Raw genomic sequence first — 19,495 nt, 5'->3', positions numbered from 1 at the left:
TGCGACACTGATGAAACGACTCCGCGAATATTGGAATGGATACTACAGAGCTTCTTGCTACGATGCCACGCCTGTATTGACGCTGGAGGACACCATTCTGAACAAACGTAGTAAATGGCACTCCGGTCATCAGGCCAGAAGTGGCCCATCGGGACCATCCGACCGCCATGTCATCCTCACTTGAGGATGCGGATAGGAGGGGCGTGTGGTCAGCACACCTCTCTCCCGGTCGTTACGATGGTTTTCTTTGACCGGAGCCGCTACTATTCGGTCGAGTAGCTCCTCAATTGGCATCACGAGGCTGAGTGCACCCCGAAAAATGGCAACAGCACATGGCAGCCCGGATGGTCACCCATCCAAGTGCCGGCCACGCCCGACAGCGCTTAACTTCGGCGATCTGACAGGAACCGGTGTATCCACTGCGGCGAGGCTGCTGCCTTGTAGTAAATGAAGCAGCTAGTAAAATTTATGCAGGTCAGTGGAATTCATAATTACTGTACCTTAGGACTTTTGTTCTCTTTGACACTAAGATACGTGCGCCGTTACTAATCCATCGACAGGGGGAATTATCTGAGGATTCTAGGGAACATTCAACGGGAAGTCTGTGTATCATGATGAGGGTTCGGAAGTTCAGACTCTTAGTTTGAGCGCTCAGTCTGGATAGCGGTAACAATGTTTTGGCTCATCAGCGTATCTTGTCTAGTAGCTCGCGAAATGCCCAGTGAGTGCCATTTTTAAATTAGCCTCCAACTCGAAGGAAAACAGACTGTGTCTTAGATTGTGTTTTCCTAGAAGTGAGTTCCTCACAAGGTGAATTCAGAGAAAAAACGCAGACGGCACAAGGTAGTTGCTTCTGCTTACTGTAAAAATTCCTGGGATGATGGAAGCCTTCACGGACCCCCTATATCACTCAAGATGAAAATCCAGTGCAGCAACACGCGAGCCTGTTGGTGAGTCCAGCGGCCGCCTGGCAATGAGAGAGCAGCCGGTGACCCAAATTCCTGGGTATGAACCACCGCCGTAAATCCTTCTTCACCGCCCTCTGTAGATTTCGTAGCGTGGCTCCATCTTGTTTAGACAGGCGCCGGTATTCTCCGTGGCTCCTGTAAGAAGTTCTCTGCATGACCCAGGCTGGAAATAAGCTAAGGGCTATTAATGTAACAGATATGGCTGTTGCCAATGGTTGCTTAAATGTGATGGCACTGAAGTTATCGCTCACTATTGACCCGGCCCTCTTTTTCCCGGGTAGCATTAAATACGTACATCCGGACGACTTGACTGTCGTAGCGCATTTTGTTTGCGGGCCACCGCGTAGAGCTACGAATAAAATTCAGAGAGCAATGTTAAGGAACGGCATATCATCAGTGTCTTATAACTTATCCGATGCAAGCACCGCACGGCAGGAAAGTTATCTGAAAGCATGAACGTTATGTGTACCATACTGCGATATTCCATGCATGAATGCATGTCCAAAGGAACATTGCGTAGTTCAAAATAGGCACTGAAATACCGTACTTATCCGGCGACACCAGGCAGGGACTTTCAGTTAAAATGTTATCATCTGTAGCGGAATTACATAATGTGCGCACAAGTACAGATTGTGACGTAGGAACAACGACATATGGAAGTCTGGCTCTAGCTGTAGCTCGTGCACGGATAACCAAAGCTGTTAAGCCGACCGCTCGTCTGCATCGAAAAATCCGGATTCGTGTCCCAGTCCGGCACAAATTTTCAATGTCACCATGTCATCATACAGCTGATGCTTTTTCGTTTTCCCAACTGCGACTACATTTCATGTGTTCCATACTGAACTGCCGTTTGGAGTGACATCTCATGGCAATGTTGGCAGCACATGTGATGTAAGTGATATGTTTACAACCAATGTAAATACTGTAAGCGAATCGTGGCTGTAAGTGCATGTTTCTGTCTGTCTGTGTGTGTGTGTGTGAGAGAGAGAGAGAGAGAGTGAGTGATTTAATACGAATCGAAGGCTGGCTGAAATGGCACGAGTAAAAGAGAAAATAAGGATAACCAGGCATGATTTAATGTTTAGTACATGGGCGAGACACCTGTTGTGAAGCTTAGTATTCATTACGACTAGTTCTACATCTACATCTACATTTATACTCCGCAAGCCACCCAAAGGTGTGTGGCGGAGGGCACTTTAAGTGCCACTGTCGTTACCCCCCTTTCCTGTTCCAGTCCCGTATGGTTCGCGGGAAGAACGACTGCCGGAAAGCCTCCGTGCACCCTAGAATCTCACTTATTTTACATTCGTGATCTCCTGGGGACGTATAAGTAGGGGGAAGCAATATATTCGATACCTCATCCAGAAACGCACCCTCTCGAAACCTGTCCCAATTTTTTGTAGTGGACGCTTTTATCGCAAAGAATGGTGCCTACATTTAGGTTTCATTCAGGGAAGGCATAAAGCTGAAACCTGAGTTACCCGTTGCGCTACTGAAAGAGCAAATAGAGAACTACATATTTTGCATACGCGTGTTTTTTCGCTATGCAATTATTCTCAAATGACTGCAGGGAAACCATTGATTAAAAATATTTTATTATTTCATATTGTAAATCTCATATCATATATATTTATTAGAATATTTCAAAGTTGAGTAACTCACTGCCCGTTGCTCGAAAAATTTGCAGTGTGTTAAGAGAACGAATTACGATTGCTAATGCGAAGGAAGCAGAAATTGGCAATCTGAGATGGTCGCCGCCACGTTTCTAAATACGTCTCTCAAACATGTATAAAAGTATTTCTAAATCTTGTGTATTCATCCGAAAGCAATTTCCAAATCCCATTCAATAAGATCGCGCCCATGACATTATGATCTTTAAAAGGCCTATATCTCTTTCTCGCTAGTGGAAATTCGTTTTCCAGTCTTCTGCATAATTTGTATGGTTATAAACAGGTAATGTCTTTTTCCCTACGATACAGAGAATCGTCTTTGTGTCTGTTTGATTCAAGGATAACAGATAGCTCAAAGTTCAGTCTTACGCTGGGCTGCTGTAAAATTTTCTTCATATAAATGATGCGATACTTACGCATAGAGGATGTAGGACCACATATTTTGGGGTCGCTTTTGATTCAAATGGCTCTGAGCACTATGCGACTTAACTTCTGAGGTCATCAGTCGCCTAGAACTTAGAACTAATTAAACCTAACCAACCTAAGGACATCACACACATCCATGCCCGAGGCAGGATTCGAACCTGCGACCGTAGCGGTCGCTCGGTTCCAGACTGTAGCGCCTAGAACCGCACGGCCACTCCGGCCGGCGGGGTCGCTTTTCTTTCTCTGTGAAGTTTGTCTGAAACGACTGCATTCAACTGGATAGAACTCAGGCTACTTGCGTGCTCGTAACAAGTTATCCAGCCGGGAAAAGGGAAGCTACAGTTTAACGTGGAATCCGAGTCACGTTTCGTTTCTGGCAAATTTCCATATCATTGAGACGTGAATGCTACCTTGAAGAGAGTGTGAAAAAACAGTGACCCCCACCGGGAATCGTTCTTTCAAGCTTTCGGTTTTAATGAAATGCTTTACCGTTAGAGCCCCACAAAAACCGCGAGGCAGAATATGCTTCCGGCACTCTCAAGCATCTGCTGCTCTCTAGAGTAATTGCGGCTGTTCACTAGGTGACATTGGTGTCGTTTTCACAACTTGAGTTTAGTTCATGTTAACTGAGAAAATTTGTAAGAAATATTTCTAAATTACATGGATGGATAAGCCTACATACGAATATTTCGTTTACCGAATTGTTTCTCTTCCATGTGAGACACGTTCGTTTTAAACGTATGCAGCTGCAGTCTGTCTACCTAGTTCATCCCACATTCATTATCTCCCTCATCGTCACTATTTTCTAATTTTTGTTCTAGTCCGACTGCATCCCAACAACAATTTCTTCTTCCTAATGCCACACCTTTTCACCTCGAGCATTCGTCTCTATTACGAGAAGTGTCTTTAAAGTAAGAGATGTTTTTAAATATGACCACCGCAGGGCTGCAGTTGACAGTCTGCTCTTGCGCATTGAGAACCTAGCTATAAGCTACCCACACCAGCCATAGTGAAAATATTTGTCCCTGGTTAAGTTTTTTGGCGCTTGTTTAAAGTGTCGCCATTGAAGTTTATTTCGATGTTGAAGTACAACAGAGATTGTTTTTCTGTTTGCAAAGCACACTAAAACGGTCTAAATTCATTAAAGGAAAACGTTCAAATGTGTGTGAATTAATAAGAAGAATAGCCCTTAATTACAAGAAATCCCAACAATAATCCATACTTCTTCATAAGTCACTTACCTCGCAGAAAGTCTTCATAACACGAGCTACAGCAATTACAGCAAGCAGCAACGACAGCCAACTAAATAATAAGATTCTAACTACTGTAAACTCTAACTCGTAGGAGGCATATGGTTAGCAAAAGAAAGATTTTGTTGAGGAGCAAACAATGTATTTAGAAGATTTTAGCTTATTCATGTGACATCCAGTTCCAAAAATTATATAGTTTTCAATAATTGCACTACCCAAACATTACCAGCTACATCCATCCTCATTTTACAATGCATGTCCTACCAACACCGAGCCTCCAATAAGAAAATCATGTCAAAATACTTTTCAATCCACTCGCTAACTGCTAGTCTGGTCAACCAAAGAATCTCTTTCCGAGGGTGCAGAGCGCTGTCAGCGGTATTAGTACTGCCAACATCCAAACATACAAACAGGCTACTTACATACTACCCTGCTCCCCTCAAAATTTTTACAAAGTGTTTTGGGCATTGGCCAAGACTAAGTTGTTAAAATTTTTTGTATTCACAATATCAAATAGATCAGATGCACACAAAGGTTAAGTAATATGCGGCCGACCGATGTGACCGAGCGGTTCTAGACGCTTCAGCCCGGAACCGCGTGACCGCTACGGTCGCAGTTTCGAATCCTGCCTCGAGCCTGGAAGTGTGTGATGTCCTTTGTCCAGTTAGTTTTAAGTAGTTCTAAGTCTAGGGGACTGATGACCTCAGATTTGAAGTCCCATAGTGCTCAGAGCCATTTGAACCATTTAAGTAATATGTTGTTGGTCAATAAAGTAAAACTTCTCCTCACAGACCCTAAAGAGAGTCTTAATAATTCATCAGAAGAGAAGTCTACGCCAGTTTTGCACATTTAAGTAGTGGACAGCCATGCAGTCTTGAGGACTAGTGTTGTCCTCCCCACAGAAACACAGTGCTGACTCTTGACATGAAGATTTCAGTTGTTATCGTGATTGGTAATGGACCACAAAAGAGCAGGCCCACAGCAGTATCAGTCCAAGTCTTGAAAAATATTCATAGAATTGATGGGTCACCACAGAGCAGACCCACTGTAGTTCTTGTAGAGATTATGAAGGTGCAGACCCGCTGTAGTCCTTGCAGAGATGGCTAGCAGCCATGTGTTGCGACTGTGTGGGTACCCAATCACTATCTTAGAGTCTTGAGGATAATATAGCAAGTCCAAGAGCCACTACTGTGTAGTCAGTATAGGTGCATATAACAAGTCCCTGAGCCACCAATTGTGCACTCACTAATAATTTTTTTTTTGCCATGTCCTTACAATCATCAATGCTTTTAAACAGTCTTTTGCTGAATTATCAACACATGTGCAAGCACTAACACAGTCATATTATCTCTGAGACTTTGTACATATAGAATAACCAACAGAAAAATGTGCACATTAAAATTAATCCCTACTATTTACCTAACTCGAAGAACTGGTGAATATACAATTAGAATTTGACAGCATACAAATACAATTACAAATTTAAAGAAAAATCATTATGGTGAAGAACATGATAATACAAATAACATTTATAGTAGTACAGGCTTTACAAAAAGAATAAAATGAAACTTATATATGAGTATTACACAAGTAACTAAATGAAAAATGAGAGTATCAGTAGAAGCATAACAGAATAAATAATGTCTGCACATCTTCCTGATGTGAAGAACACGGTACAAAAGCAGAGATTAGATTTGAGGGTAACAATAGCCCTAATCGTGATGAATGCAGCCTTGTATTAGAAGGAAAAGAAATTCTACCAAATTTATTTTGTCAGGTAAACACAAAGAGATAGGAAGAACACAGAGGTACAAGGGTACAAATAAACATAGCAGAATAACACAAAGGAAAGGACAGGATCTGTTTTCAAGTGTAAATGTGTCAGATTGTAAGTGTAACATTTGATACTGCGGTACCTGTGGTGAGCATTTTATACCTCTGTTTCATTTTTCTCTCTCTTTTTTTAATAACATACTTCATGCTCATACCTGCTTTACTTTCAACCAAAACTACTTCATTTCCAACTAATACTTTATTAATTCTTGCTGACCTCCCTTACTTAAACATTTGTTTCCACAAAGAATCCTGTCTGTATTTGTACTTGAAACTAGTGCTTATACTTCCATATTTATCTTACCTCATAATTCGTTTCCAAGAAAATCCTACCTAAACCTGTTGTCACTATACCCTACATATATCTGTTCATTACCTCTTTCAAAATAATGGTTCCTCGTTATAAAATACATTTTGGCCAGACCTTTTCCTTGTAGTTTCTCAATGCCTTTCTTCCCAACTCATCCTAACGCATTTTTTTGTATAGCATACCCCTCTTAAGCTTACTTAAATTTACTGATCTCAGTTACATAAACCAGAGAACGAGGCAATGCAGCAGAACAAAAAATTAACACAAACAATGAAAAAAGTGCACATTGGCAAAGCAAGCAGCAGCACATCTAAATTAGCAAAGCAAATGCAACATTGCAACTGATATAAGGCAATATGCAGCAAATAAAAAAATGTCAGTGGTAAAACTGGCTAAGCACAGTAATACAAAGTAAAATTCAGTAGGACATCGCCTGACAAATAGCAGCAGCAATTGCAATAACTTATACCTAAACATGACAAAGTACAAGCAGAAAAAATATTACATTGAAGACAGAATGGAGATAAGGGAAATATATGTGTAAGATTGTGCGCATCTGTGATCATCAAAACTATGCAAAGTGCCAGCACAATATCTATTCTACCTCCCATCTGAAATGCAATGATTCTATTCACATCTTAACACTGAATTGGTGCATCACAACAACTTATTCTTTAAAAAAAATTACCAGTTCCTTGAAAATAAAATTATGCATGCAGTTCCTGTTATTAGTCCCTTCTCCTTCTTATTGTTCTTTCCTTTCCAAGTGCCCTTGTTGAAGTGTGGATCATAAAATTATTATTTAATGGCTCTGTTGACAGAAAGTGTTCATATTTGCACATGTATTGAACTTTATTTTATAAAACCAATGCTGCAGCGCATCTAGAAACCACATATCAAATAAAATAAGTAAATATGTACAAAGTCAAAAATACAATCATCATTAAACAGCCATGTGGTATTTCATAAGTCAATAGAAATTCTCTCAACTCTTGTAGAGAGACATTTGTCATAATCAGGTGTGTAAACATAAGAATATTTCTCATCAATTCATAATCATTTCAGTACGTAGCACAAAGTACAAACCCCAAAGTGTAATCATATGTTAACAAGTAATAGTGTATTTTGTGTTTCTGGTGTGTTCTGCAAGGAAATGTCAATAACAACGTCAACGGTCTCTCTTTTCTACAGCGATGCGAGCGCTTGCAGGAGTGTGGAGAACTTAAAAGTGACAGATGTGGCACCAGTAAAGTTGACAGATAACCCAACAATTGGTATATGCCAAAGAGGCTAGCGCGCAGCCCAGCACAGGAGAGCATTATGTCAAGGACACACACAAGCTCTCACAGTATCACAATGGTTCCTAAAGTATGTGTGAACAGTTCACAAAATGCAAACAAAGTACAACTTTTGTGTTAATTATCTGAAGCCATGCTGTCACTGTATAGCGGTCAGATTGCGTTGGGCTTGTGTATCATGGGTTATAAATGAATAGGTTAAGTTTGAGATGTCTTTGTCGGGGAAAATTCTGTAGGTCAGTGTTTTAAACGATAAAAATGAATAAAGACTCATTAGTTTCACCCAAAGCCAACGAAATATGACTGCTATACAGTGACAACATGGCTTCAAATATTTAACACAAAAGAATGGCCCTAAATTGCAAGAAATCTTAACAATAGCCCATACTTTTTCATAGGTCACTTACCTTATAGAAAATCTTCATAATATGAACTACAGCAATTTCATAAAGCAGCAACTACAGCCAGCTAAATAAAAAGATTCTATCTGCTATAAAACTACTAGGGGGCATATGGTTAGCAAAAGAAAGATTTTCTTCAAGAGTAAACTATGTATTTAGAAGATTTTACATTATTCATATGACATACAGTTCAAAAAATTAGTTCTCAATAATTGCACTACCTAAACATTACCAACTACATCCATCCTCCGTTTACAACGCATGTACTACCAGAACTGAGTCTCCACTAAGAAAATCATGTCCAAATATTTCTCTATTGGCTTGCTAACTGCTAGTCCGCCCAACCACAGAATCTCTTGCCAAGGGCACAGAATCAGTGATATTAATACAGTTTAAAGCACTGCCAACACAGAAACATACAAATAGGCTACTTACAAAGTCACCAAAATGGCTTCCAAATACAAGAGTTGCAGCTGGCCATTGGGCCCCGTTTAGTTATTATCTGTTTTTTCTACTAATTCTGATGATATAATTTGGCTTAAGGTCGCCTGGCGAGGTTACTTCAAGGATTTTATGATTGTCACTGTCATTTGTGATTTATCACCGTTGGTGTAATTTAACAGTAATGGGTGTCTTTACCTGTTTGTGAAATTTATTTACACTGGTGTGCAAAACGTAGGGATGAAAGAAACTGTTACATGATGTGCCGCTCTATAAGTAAAATAGCTTAACAATACGCCGAAATGACCGCTAGAGTATAGTATGGAAAGTGACTGAAACAGATACATAATGAGATGAACAGACATGGCTTACTCAAAGACGATAACTATATGCAAGTCACCATGATGCATCATGGTTCACTGTACACAACAAAAGGCAGGAACCAATCTTGATATATGATGACCATGGACAGGAGTGCATACTCTGCAACATGCTCACATGGTGCCCACAGCTGGCCGGTGTGGCCGAACGGTTCTAGGCGCTTCTGTGTGGAAACGCGCGACCGCTACGGTCGCAGGTTCGAATCCTGCCTCGGGCATGGATGTGTGTGATGTCCTTAGTTTGGATAGGTTTAAGTAGTCCTAAGTTCTAGGGGCCTGATGACCTGAGATGTTAAGTCCCATAGTTCTCAGAGCCATTTGAACCACTTTTTGCTGCCCACAAGCTTGGTAAGGAGTTCTTCTGGTTGGGCATTCCATTCCGCCGCCCATGTGGCTTACAGCTGCTAGATGGTCGTTGGTGCATGTGGATGAGGACCAATACGTCTCCCCAACACGTCCTATACGTTCCCAATGGGATGTAAGTAGAGGGAACGGGGAGGCAGTCAATTTGCTAAATATCCTCCACTTCCAAGCGCTCCTCCAACTGAGCAGTTCCACAAGGTAGCTCATTGTTATTCATTAAAATGAAGTAAGGTGGAAGGCAGTGTCACAATAACAAATAGCAGTGAGAGTAGCGAGTTCAAAAATTCAGATGTCAGTACGCCCATGCAACATTAAGTCTTCACACTCCATAACACCTGTACCACCGAGATGATTACGTTTGACAATGTTGAATGTACCCTCGTATGCAACTTGGAATATAGTCGAAGTTGATCGTTTTAGAAGTCCAGGCATTATGGAGTGGGAACGCATGTGCCTACTAACGTGCAAATATTTGGTCTGCCCTGATAGCTGAGAGGTCAGTGCAACGAACCGTCATGCCAAGGGGCCCAGGTTTGATTTCCAGCCAGGTCGGAGATTTTTCTCCACTCACGAGCTGGATGTTGTGTTTTCATACTCATTATAATTTCATCCCCATCAACAGGCAAGTCGCCGAAGTGGCGTAAACTCAAAAGACTTGCACCAGGCGACCGGCCTACCCACTTTCACAATCCATAACACATGTACCGCCGAGGTGATGGTGTTAGACCATGTTGAATCCACCCACATATGGAACTTGGGATATCGTCGATGGTTTTGGACGTCCAGGCATTATGGAGCGGGAAGGCATGGGCCTAGTAACATCCAAATGTTTGATCCACCCCAACAGCTGAGTGGTCAGCGCGACGGACTGTTATGCCAAGGGCCCGGGTTCGATTCTCCGCGCAGGACTGGGTGTTGTTTTGTCCTAATCATCATCATTTCATCCCGATCGATGCGCAAGTCGCCGAAGTGGCGTCAAATCGAAAGACTTCCACCAGGCGACCGGCCTACCCTATGGGAGGCCCCAGCCAGAAGACATTTCATTTCATTTCCAAATGTCTCAACATGGTACATTCACCGTTCAACGTTATTATGATATTGTGCTCCCTACCACTTGCGTCTGGGATGCGTCCGCCCCTGACTTCATTTTCATTGATGCCAGTGGCGACCGCATCGAAGTCCGCAGGTGGGATGCGTTGGGGAGAGCACATCATTGATACCAGTATTTTGTCCATACTAGATTAGTTGATAACGCGTCGACTGAGGTGACAAAATTCTTTGGATAGCGATATGCATGTGTGCAGGTTGCGGTAGTATCCGCACACAAGGCATAAAAGGGCAGTGCATTGGCGGATCTGTCATTTCGAGTCAGGTGGTTCACGTGAAAAGGTTTCCGACTTGATTATGGCCGCACGACAGAAATTAACAGACTTTGACTGCGGAATGAAAGTTGGAGTAAAACGCATTGGACTTTTCATTTCGGAAATCGTTAAGGAATTCAATAGTCCACGATCTGAAGTGTTAAGGTGTGCCGAGAATACCAAATTTCAGACATTACCTCTCACCACGGAAAACTCAGTGCCCGGCGTTCTTCACTTAACGACTGCGAGCAGCGGAGTTTGCGTAGAGTTGTCAGTGCTAACACAAAAGCAACACTGCGTGAAATAACCGCATAAATTAAACTGGGGCGTTTGATAGACGTATTCGTTAGGACAGTGCGGTGAAATTTGGCCTTAAAGGGCAATGGCATCAGACGACCGACGCGAGGTCATTTGCTAACGGCACGTCATCGCTTGCAGCGCCTCTTCTGGGCTCGTGACCGATTAGACCCTAGACGACGGAAAAACTGTGAACTGGTCAGACGAGTCCCGATTTCAATTGGTAAGAGCTGGTAGTAGGGTTCGAGTGCTGTGCGACTCCTACGAAGACATTGGCCCAAGTTGTCAACAAGGCAGTGTGCTAGTTGGTGGTGACTCCATAATGGTGTGGGCTGTATTTACATGGAACGGACTGGGTCCTCGGGTCCAACTGAACCGATCGTTGACTGTAAATGACTGTGTTCGGCTACTTGGAGACCATTTATCGCCATTCATGGACTTCGTGTTTCCAGACAACGATGGGATTTTTTACGAATGCCTATGCGCCAGTTCAACATGTCATTACTCGTACTGATTTGAAGAACCCTCGGGAAAATTCGAGGTAATCATTTGGCCACCCACATCGCCCGCCATGAGTCCCATCGAACATTTATGAGACATAATCGAGAGGTCAGTTTGTGCACAAAATCCTGCACCGGCAACACTTTCGGAATTATGAACGGCTGTATAGGCAGAATAGCTCAGTATTTCTGTAGGGACTTCCAACGGCTTGTTGACACTATGCCACGTAGATTTGCTGCACTACGCGCCACAAAAGTAGGTTCAACACAGTGTTATGAAGTATTCCATGACTTTTGTCACTTCGGTGTATTTTAACATCCGATAACATTTCATACAGTTTAGTGAACAAAATATAGGGCTATTACGAATGATTGAAGCAATTTCATAAATTCACTGTAGCTCCATTCATTGACATATGGTCACGACACACTACAGATACGTAGAAAAACTCATAAAGTTTTGTTCGGCTGAAGCCGCACTTCAGGTTTCTGCCGCCAGAGCGCTCGAGAGCGCAGTGAGACAAAATGGCGACAGGAGCCGAGAAAGCGTATGTCGTGCTTGAAATGCACTCACATCAGTCAGTCATAACAGTGCAACGACACTTCAGGACGCAGTTCAACAAAGATCCACCAACTGCTAACTCCATTCAGCGATGGTATGCGCAGTTTAAAGTTTGTGGATGCCTCTGTAAGGGGAAATCAACGGGTCGGCCTGCAGTGAGCGAAGAAATGGTTGAACGCGTGCGGGTAAGTTTCACGCGTAGCCCGCGGAAGTCGACGAATAAAGCAAGCAGGGAGCTAAACGTACCACAGGATGGTGCTCCACCGCACTTCCATCATGATGTTCGGCATTTCTTAAACAGGAGATTGGAAAACCGATGGATCGGTTGTGGTGGAGATCACGATCGGCAATACGTGTCACGGCCTCCACGCTCTCCCGACTTAACCCCATGCGATTTCTTTCTGTGGGGTTATGTGAAAGATTCAGTGTTTAAACCTCCTCTACCAAGAAACGTGCCAGAACTGCGAGCTCGCATCAACGATGCTTTCGAACTCATTGATGGGGACATGCTGCGCCGAGTGTGGGAGGAACTTGATTATCGGCTTGATGTCTGACGAATCACTAAAGGGGCACATATGGAACATTTGTGAATGCCTAAAAAACTTTTTGAGTATTTGTAAGTGTGTGCAAAGCATTGTGAAAATATCTCAAATAATAAAATTATTGTAGAGCTGTGAAATCGCTTCAATCATTTGTAATAACCCTGTATAAACCTATTAAGTAACGGACCCATTTGTGACTGTATTCGGGCCTTCCTAACAGACAGAACGTGTCAAAATTTCGTTAACAGGATGATGTGCACAAGAAGTAAATGCAATTTCCGGAGTATATCAAGGAACTGTTATAGGGTTATGAGAGTTTACAGTTCATCGAGGGTGAATCAGGAGGAAAGGTACATGCTTGATTCTGAACGAAAAATATCATTTAGACAAACGCCATACCCTACTTTAAGTTTACTAAGTTTTTCTTAAAAAAGTCGAAAACCGAGGCCTCTAGCGAAAATACATTGCACTAAATTAAACAACATTAAATTTCCCACAAATATGACCCTCTTCAATGTTCTGAATAGGGTAATAGTTTGCACGAAGAGGGGGAGCGAAAATAGAAAATCTCGAGCGACGCGCTTACACTGTGGCTTCGGTAGTTTTTGTAGGCCAATTTGAAATAGTTTTCCTACTTGATAGGCCACAAGTGTCATGTAGCAATTTGTTCGCCTAGAATTCCTGTCCACTACTGTGGTGCATTGTAAACGATCACAATGAGCTGAGTAACATAGAATATGATGAACAACGTATTTAAACATGTTCTGTCGCGGAAACTTCTGGGAATAGGGCATATGACAGTATGAAGTTTTTTGTTCAGAACCACCACCACCCCTCAAGGCATGTGCCTTTCTTCCTGACACATCCTATATAAACAATATAGAGGATAACGTCGGAAATTCCGCGAGGCTGTTCGCAGGCAATGATATTGGTCATTCAATACAAAACGGGAATTTTTTGAAGTATGTGTTACAAAAATGGAACACAATACTTATTTATTTTTCAACGTAATCCCTCTCTAGTTCTGTGCAGTAACTAGTTACGCACTGCTTTTTGGACTTACTCACCACTAGCGAAATTTGAGTCGCTAAGAGCCTCCTTCAGTGGCTTACAAATATGAGAAACTGGAGATGCCAGATCCGAGGAATACAGGTGGGGGTTGTAAGCAGACGAGACCTTTCATATATCCATGCGCCCTTGTTTCATTTTTGATATCAAATATTTTGGAACCCAGTTCACACACATTTTCTTGAAGAACGGTATGAACAATTGGTGGGCTCATCGACGTTAAATCTGCCTCGGCAGCTGTGGGGACAACGAGGCAAATTTCTACCCGAAAGGGCACGGATTCAATTCTCGGCCGAGTCGGAGATTTTCTTCTCTCGGGGACTGGGCACTGTGTTGTCCTTACGGTCGTATTTTCATAATTGACATCTAGCTGTTGACATAGCTGTATGGGAACGTCCCGAAAGCCAATACGCACGTGCACACACACACACACACACACACACACACACACACACACACACACACAACTTCGACACTCATATTCATGGTTCCTGCAGTATTACTCACCGCAACACGCTTTTTTCCCCGTATCAGCTCATCATCTCTCGCAATATAGTTCTCCGTGCTTGCATCTTGTAGGAAGGCTGCAACGCTACGCTCCTGGAGTGAAGTGCAGGAAGACCCGCAGGAAGACCATTAAGATCTTCGGAACTACTGCGTAAATCAGCAATTTGAGGGGAGGCGGTTAATCGACAAGGGACGCTGCAATGCAGTTTGCGATACGTTTACAATTTTAGTCGGTCAGGGGCCGTGTCCGGATGGCAGAAGCGGTTAAGCCATCGCTCATGAGAAGCATTAAATCCGGGTTCGAATACCCGTCCGTCACAAATAATGAACTTTCGCCATTGCGTTACCAAGCCTGGAAGCTACGAACTCTTGTCCATCACTTCCCTTCCTTTGCCCATTCTCTATTTCACGTAGATGCAAGGACCCTCTTTTGATCTACACCTATATGATTACTCCGCCGTTCACACTTTTACGTTTGCCACGGAGTTTATAGAACCAGCTGCAGACCTTATCTAGACCGTTTCACTCTGAAACAGGTTGGGCGATCTCTGATTTTTTTTTATTTTGTTACGACGATCATTTTCCCGTAGAAGGTCGGAGTCAACAAAATATTTTCGAATTCGGAAGAGAAGGCTGGCGGATAGTTTTCACGAAAAGATCACTCCGAAAACTTTACGCATTTGCTTTAAGGATTGCCACCCGAACTCGGTTATTATGTCCGTGGTACTCTCTACTCTATTTCGCCATAAACTGGCCTTCTTTGAACATTTTATATGCTCTCCGTCAGTCTTTCGGCGACACTCCAGCACAGCACGGAGGGTAGTAGTCTTCAGTAGATTTGAGCTTGAAGTGTGTTCTAACCAAACTGCGTACCTATGGAGTATCTCCTCAGTTGTGCGACTGGATTCGTGATTTCCTGTCGGAAAGGTCACACTTTGTAGTAATAGACGGAAAGTAATCGATTAAAATAGAAGTGCCGGCCGCGGTGGTCTAGCGGTTCTAGGCGCTCAGTCCGGAACCGCGCGACTGCTACGGTCGCAGGTTCGAATCCTGCCTCGGGCATGGATGTGTGTGATGTCCTTAGGTTAGTTAGGTTTAAGTAGTTCTAAGTTCTAGGGGACTGATGACCTCAGAAGTTAAGTCCCATAGTGCTCAGAGCCGTTTGAACCAAAACAGAAGCAATATCCGGTTTTCCCCAAAAAAGTGTAATAGGCCTTCTATTGTTCCAGATCTATATTAACGATATAGGAGATAATCTGAGTAGACCTCTTATATTATTTGCAGATTATGCTGTGATTTGCCGTCTTGTAAAGTCATCAGATGACCAAAACCAATTGCAAAATGATTTAGATTAGATATCTGTATGGTGCGAAAAGTGACAATTGCCGCTGAATAAAGAATAGTGTGAAGTTATTCACAATAATACTAAAAGAAATCCGTTAAATTTCGATTACGCGATAAGTCACACAAATCTTAAGGTTGTAAATTCAACTAAATACGTAGAGATTACAATTAAAAGTAACCTAAATTAAACGACCACATAGACAATGTTGTGGGAAGAGCAAATCAAAGACTGCGATTCATTGGCAGAACACTTAGAAGGTGCAACGGGTCTACTAAAGAGGCTGCATACACCACGCTTGTCCGCCCTATTCTGGAGTACTGTTGAGTGGTGTGGGATCCGCATTAGGTGGGACTGACATCGGAAAAGTGTAAAGAAGGGCGGCTCATTTTGTACTATCGCTAAATAGGGTGATAGAGCCACAGACATGATACGTGAATTGGAGTGGCAGTCATTAAAACAAAGGCGTTTTTCGTTGGGACGGGATCTTTTCCTGAAAATTCAATCACCAGTTTTCTTCTCCGATTGCGAAAACATTCTGTTGGCACCCACCTACATAGGGAGAAATGATCATCACGGTAAAATAAGAGAAATCAGGGGTCGCACAGAAATATGTAAGTGCTCGTTTTTCCCGCGCGCCGTTCGAGAGTGGAACGGTAGAGAGACAGCTAGAAGGTGGTTCGTTGAACCCTCTGACTGGCACCGCCACATGTACACATGCATATCGCTATCCAATTAATTTTGTAACCTCCGTCTGCGCGTTATCTACTAATCTAGTACGGAAAAAATGCAAGTATCATTGATGTTTCAGGAAACGAAAACATCTCCTTAAGAAATGATAGTTACTCTTTAACTCCTGATTCACATAACGTGCGTAGCTCTGGCAGCGACCATGCCACCCTCTACTTCGTTTCTACACTCCTGGAAATGGAAAAAAGAACACATTGACACCGGTGTGTCAGACCCACCATACTTGCTCCGGACACTGCGAGAGGGCTGTACAAGCAATGATCACACGCACGGCACAGCGGACACACCAGGAACCGCGGTATTGGCCGTCGAATGGCGCTAGCTGCGCAGCATTTGTGCACCGCCGCCATCAGTGTCAGCCAGTTTGCCGTGGCATACGGAGCTCCATCGCAGTCTTTAACACTGGTAGCATGCCGCGACAGCGTGGACGTGAACCGTATGTGCAGTTGACGGACTTTGAGCGAGGGCGTATAGTGGGCATGCGGGAGGCCGGGTGGACGTACTGCCGAATTGCTCAACACGTGGGGCGTGAGGTCTCCACAGTACATCGATGTTGTCGCCAGTGGTCGGCGGAAGGTGCACGTGCCCGTCGACCTGGGACCGGACCGCAGCGACGCACGGATGCACGCCAAGACCGTAGGATCCTACGCAGTGCCGTAGGGGACCGCACCGCCACTTCCCAGCAAATTAGGGACACTGTTGCTCCTGGGGTATCGGCGAGGACCATTCGCAACCGTCTCCATGAAGCTGGGCTACGGTCCCGCACACCGTTAGGCCGTCTTCCGCTCACGCCCCAACATCGTGCAGCCCGCCTCCAGTGGTGTCGCGACAGGCGTGAATGGAGAGACGAATGGAGACGTGTCGTCTTCAGCGATGAGAGTCGCTTCTGCCTTGGTGCCAATGATGGTCGTATGCGTGTTTGGCGCCGTGCAGGTGAGCGCCACAATCAGGACTGCATACGACCGAGGCACACAGGGCCAACACCCGGCATCATGGTGTGGGGAGCGATCTCCTACACTGGCCGTACACCACTGGTGATCGTCGAGGGGACACTGAATAGTGCACGGTACATCCAAACCGTCATCGAACCCATCGTTCTACCATTCCTAGACCGGCAAGGGAACTTGCTGTTCCAACAGGACAACGCACATACGCATGTATCCCGTGCCACCCAACGTGCTCTAGAAGGTGTAAGTCAACTACCCTGGCCAGCAAGATCTCCGGATCTGTCCCCCATTGAGCATGTTTGGGACTGGATGAAGCGTCGTCTCACGCGGTCTGCACGTCCAGCACGAACACTGGTCCAACTGAGGCGCCAGGTGGAAATGGCATGGCAAGCCGTTCCACAGGACTACATCCAGCATCTCTACGATCGTCTCCATGGGAGAATAGCAGCCTGCATTGCTGCGAAAGGTGGATATACACTGTACTAGGTCGACATTGTGCATGCTCTGTTGCCTGTGTCTATGTGCCTGTGGTTCTGTCAGTGTGATCATGTGATGTATCTGACCCCAGGAATGTGTCAATAAAGTTTCCCCTTCCTGGGACAATGAATTCACGGTGTTCTTATTTCAATTTCCAGGAGTGTACATTCACTGACGCGTCCTGCATCGTCGTTCTCTTGCAGGGCACCGCAGACGGTATATTCTTATCCTGAGCAGGAAACCTGCATCCGCCGGCTACATTTACATCAGACACGCCGAAATATTGAGCACTGAATTTAGCGCGACTTCTAAAAATAGCTGCGAGACAGGCGACGACGATAAAACCCGAAGTGTTCGTCGAATTCGACCTGCAGTTCTTTCAGTCTGTGTCGGATGAGTATTTTTAATCACCAGGAGTGAATATTTGCGGAGCGACAGGCTGGCCATTCGGTTTTCTTGCCACTGTGTTACTGTGGCAGCCTGGCGTTGCCGAGTAGAATTAAGTCCAGAAATAATGAGAGGCTACCAGTCGACGGGGCACCATACATCCCACGTTATAACAGGCTTACAGGACGTGTGTCATGGAGGGCTGAGCGGTGCTGTTGTTACAGATGAACAAACAACAATGACACTAATTTGTGGTATTTACATATAGATTAGTATTCTGTAACTGTCCAGGTGGTGTGTGGTGGAGGGCACATAATATATTGGTATCATTTCATCTCGTATCCGGTTTCACTCGCGGATTGTAGGCGACAAGTACGACCGTTGGTGTGCCTCCATATAAGCTAGACGTTTACCGCCATGTCTGCCTCTGTGGAAAGAAGTATTCAGAGGAGACAAGGAGAGACACTCTAGATCCCAAAAGTGGAGGTGTAAAAAAAATTAAAAATCTATAAAAGACGACGTCTCTGTACTTTTTATAGACAGGACTGCGGCTATTCTAAAACAATATACACAGAGAATTAAATGTAAATTATTTGAATTCTTCCGGACCGAAAGTCTCGAAGCACCGATAGACGTGCAAAAAATAAATCGACACCTCCAGCACATAAGAACATATTTTGTGAAAATAACATACCTTGACAAATGAGATCATTGCTTCGCGATAGATAATGTCTAGGTAATAATCAAATACCGTCAGCACAAATGAAATGCTGAATGCAATGGAGATTAGCCAAACAAACTTGTGTCAGGAATGCAATCTTGTGGATGCAGGGCAGTAAACAGATTTATATGTGCTGGCATTACACAAAGTTGGAAATCGCTCAGAGATCATCTAGCTTTTCTTACAAGATCTTCAACAGACTTTTTCTTATCACACTGTTCTACAGGCCGCTCGATACCTTACCATTTTAAAAAACGATACCATGCATTGGTTAATGGGGCAGTACGTCAGCTACGTCATTAATGATCTGGAAACTGACAATATAATTGAATTCTGCATTTATGTGAAGTGCGAATTACATACAATTATCGATTACTCACGCCACAAGAATCATGGACACATGCTTAAAATTGTTTTTGAAAGAATGGGCACAGGATAACAACAGCAAAAAAAACCGTTTGTTTCTATGACCACGTAACATAACATTAAAAGTAGACATATAACCACAGGCTCCATTTATCATTGCCATTTCTTGCCAGATCTGTCCATAATAATTGTCCAGGCCGTCGCTGTCGTTTCCCTCCACCCCTCCCCTTTAAAAAAGAAAAAAAACACCTTTCTTCTCACGTCTCTACCTACATACAAGACAATTTCACTAACTCTCTCACTCTACCTCTCTCTCTTTCTCTCTCTC

General features: G+C 43.6%; 1 pseudogene; it reads right to left on the bottom strand.

The window, feature by feature from the left end:
• Positions 1–320: 320 nt before the first annotated feature.
• On the bottom strand, positions 321–438 carry LOC126420086 (5S ribosomal RNA; annotated as a pseudogene).
• Between the last annotated feature and the right edge of the window lie 19,057 nt (positions 439–19,495).

This window comes from Schistocerca serialis, chromosome 9, assembly GCF_023864345.2.
Source record: "Schistocerca serialis cubense isolate TAMUIC-IGC-003099 chromosome 9, iqSchSeri2.2, whole genome shotgun sequence".
NCBI lineage: Eukaryota > Metazoa > Arthropoda > Insecta > Orthoptera > Acrididae > Schistocerca > Schistocerca serialis.
The sequence above is the reverse complement of the archived record's forward strand: the minus strand, read 5'-3'. Positions and strand labels throughout refer to the sequence as shown.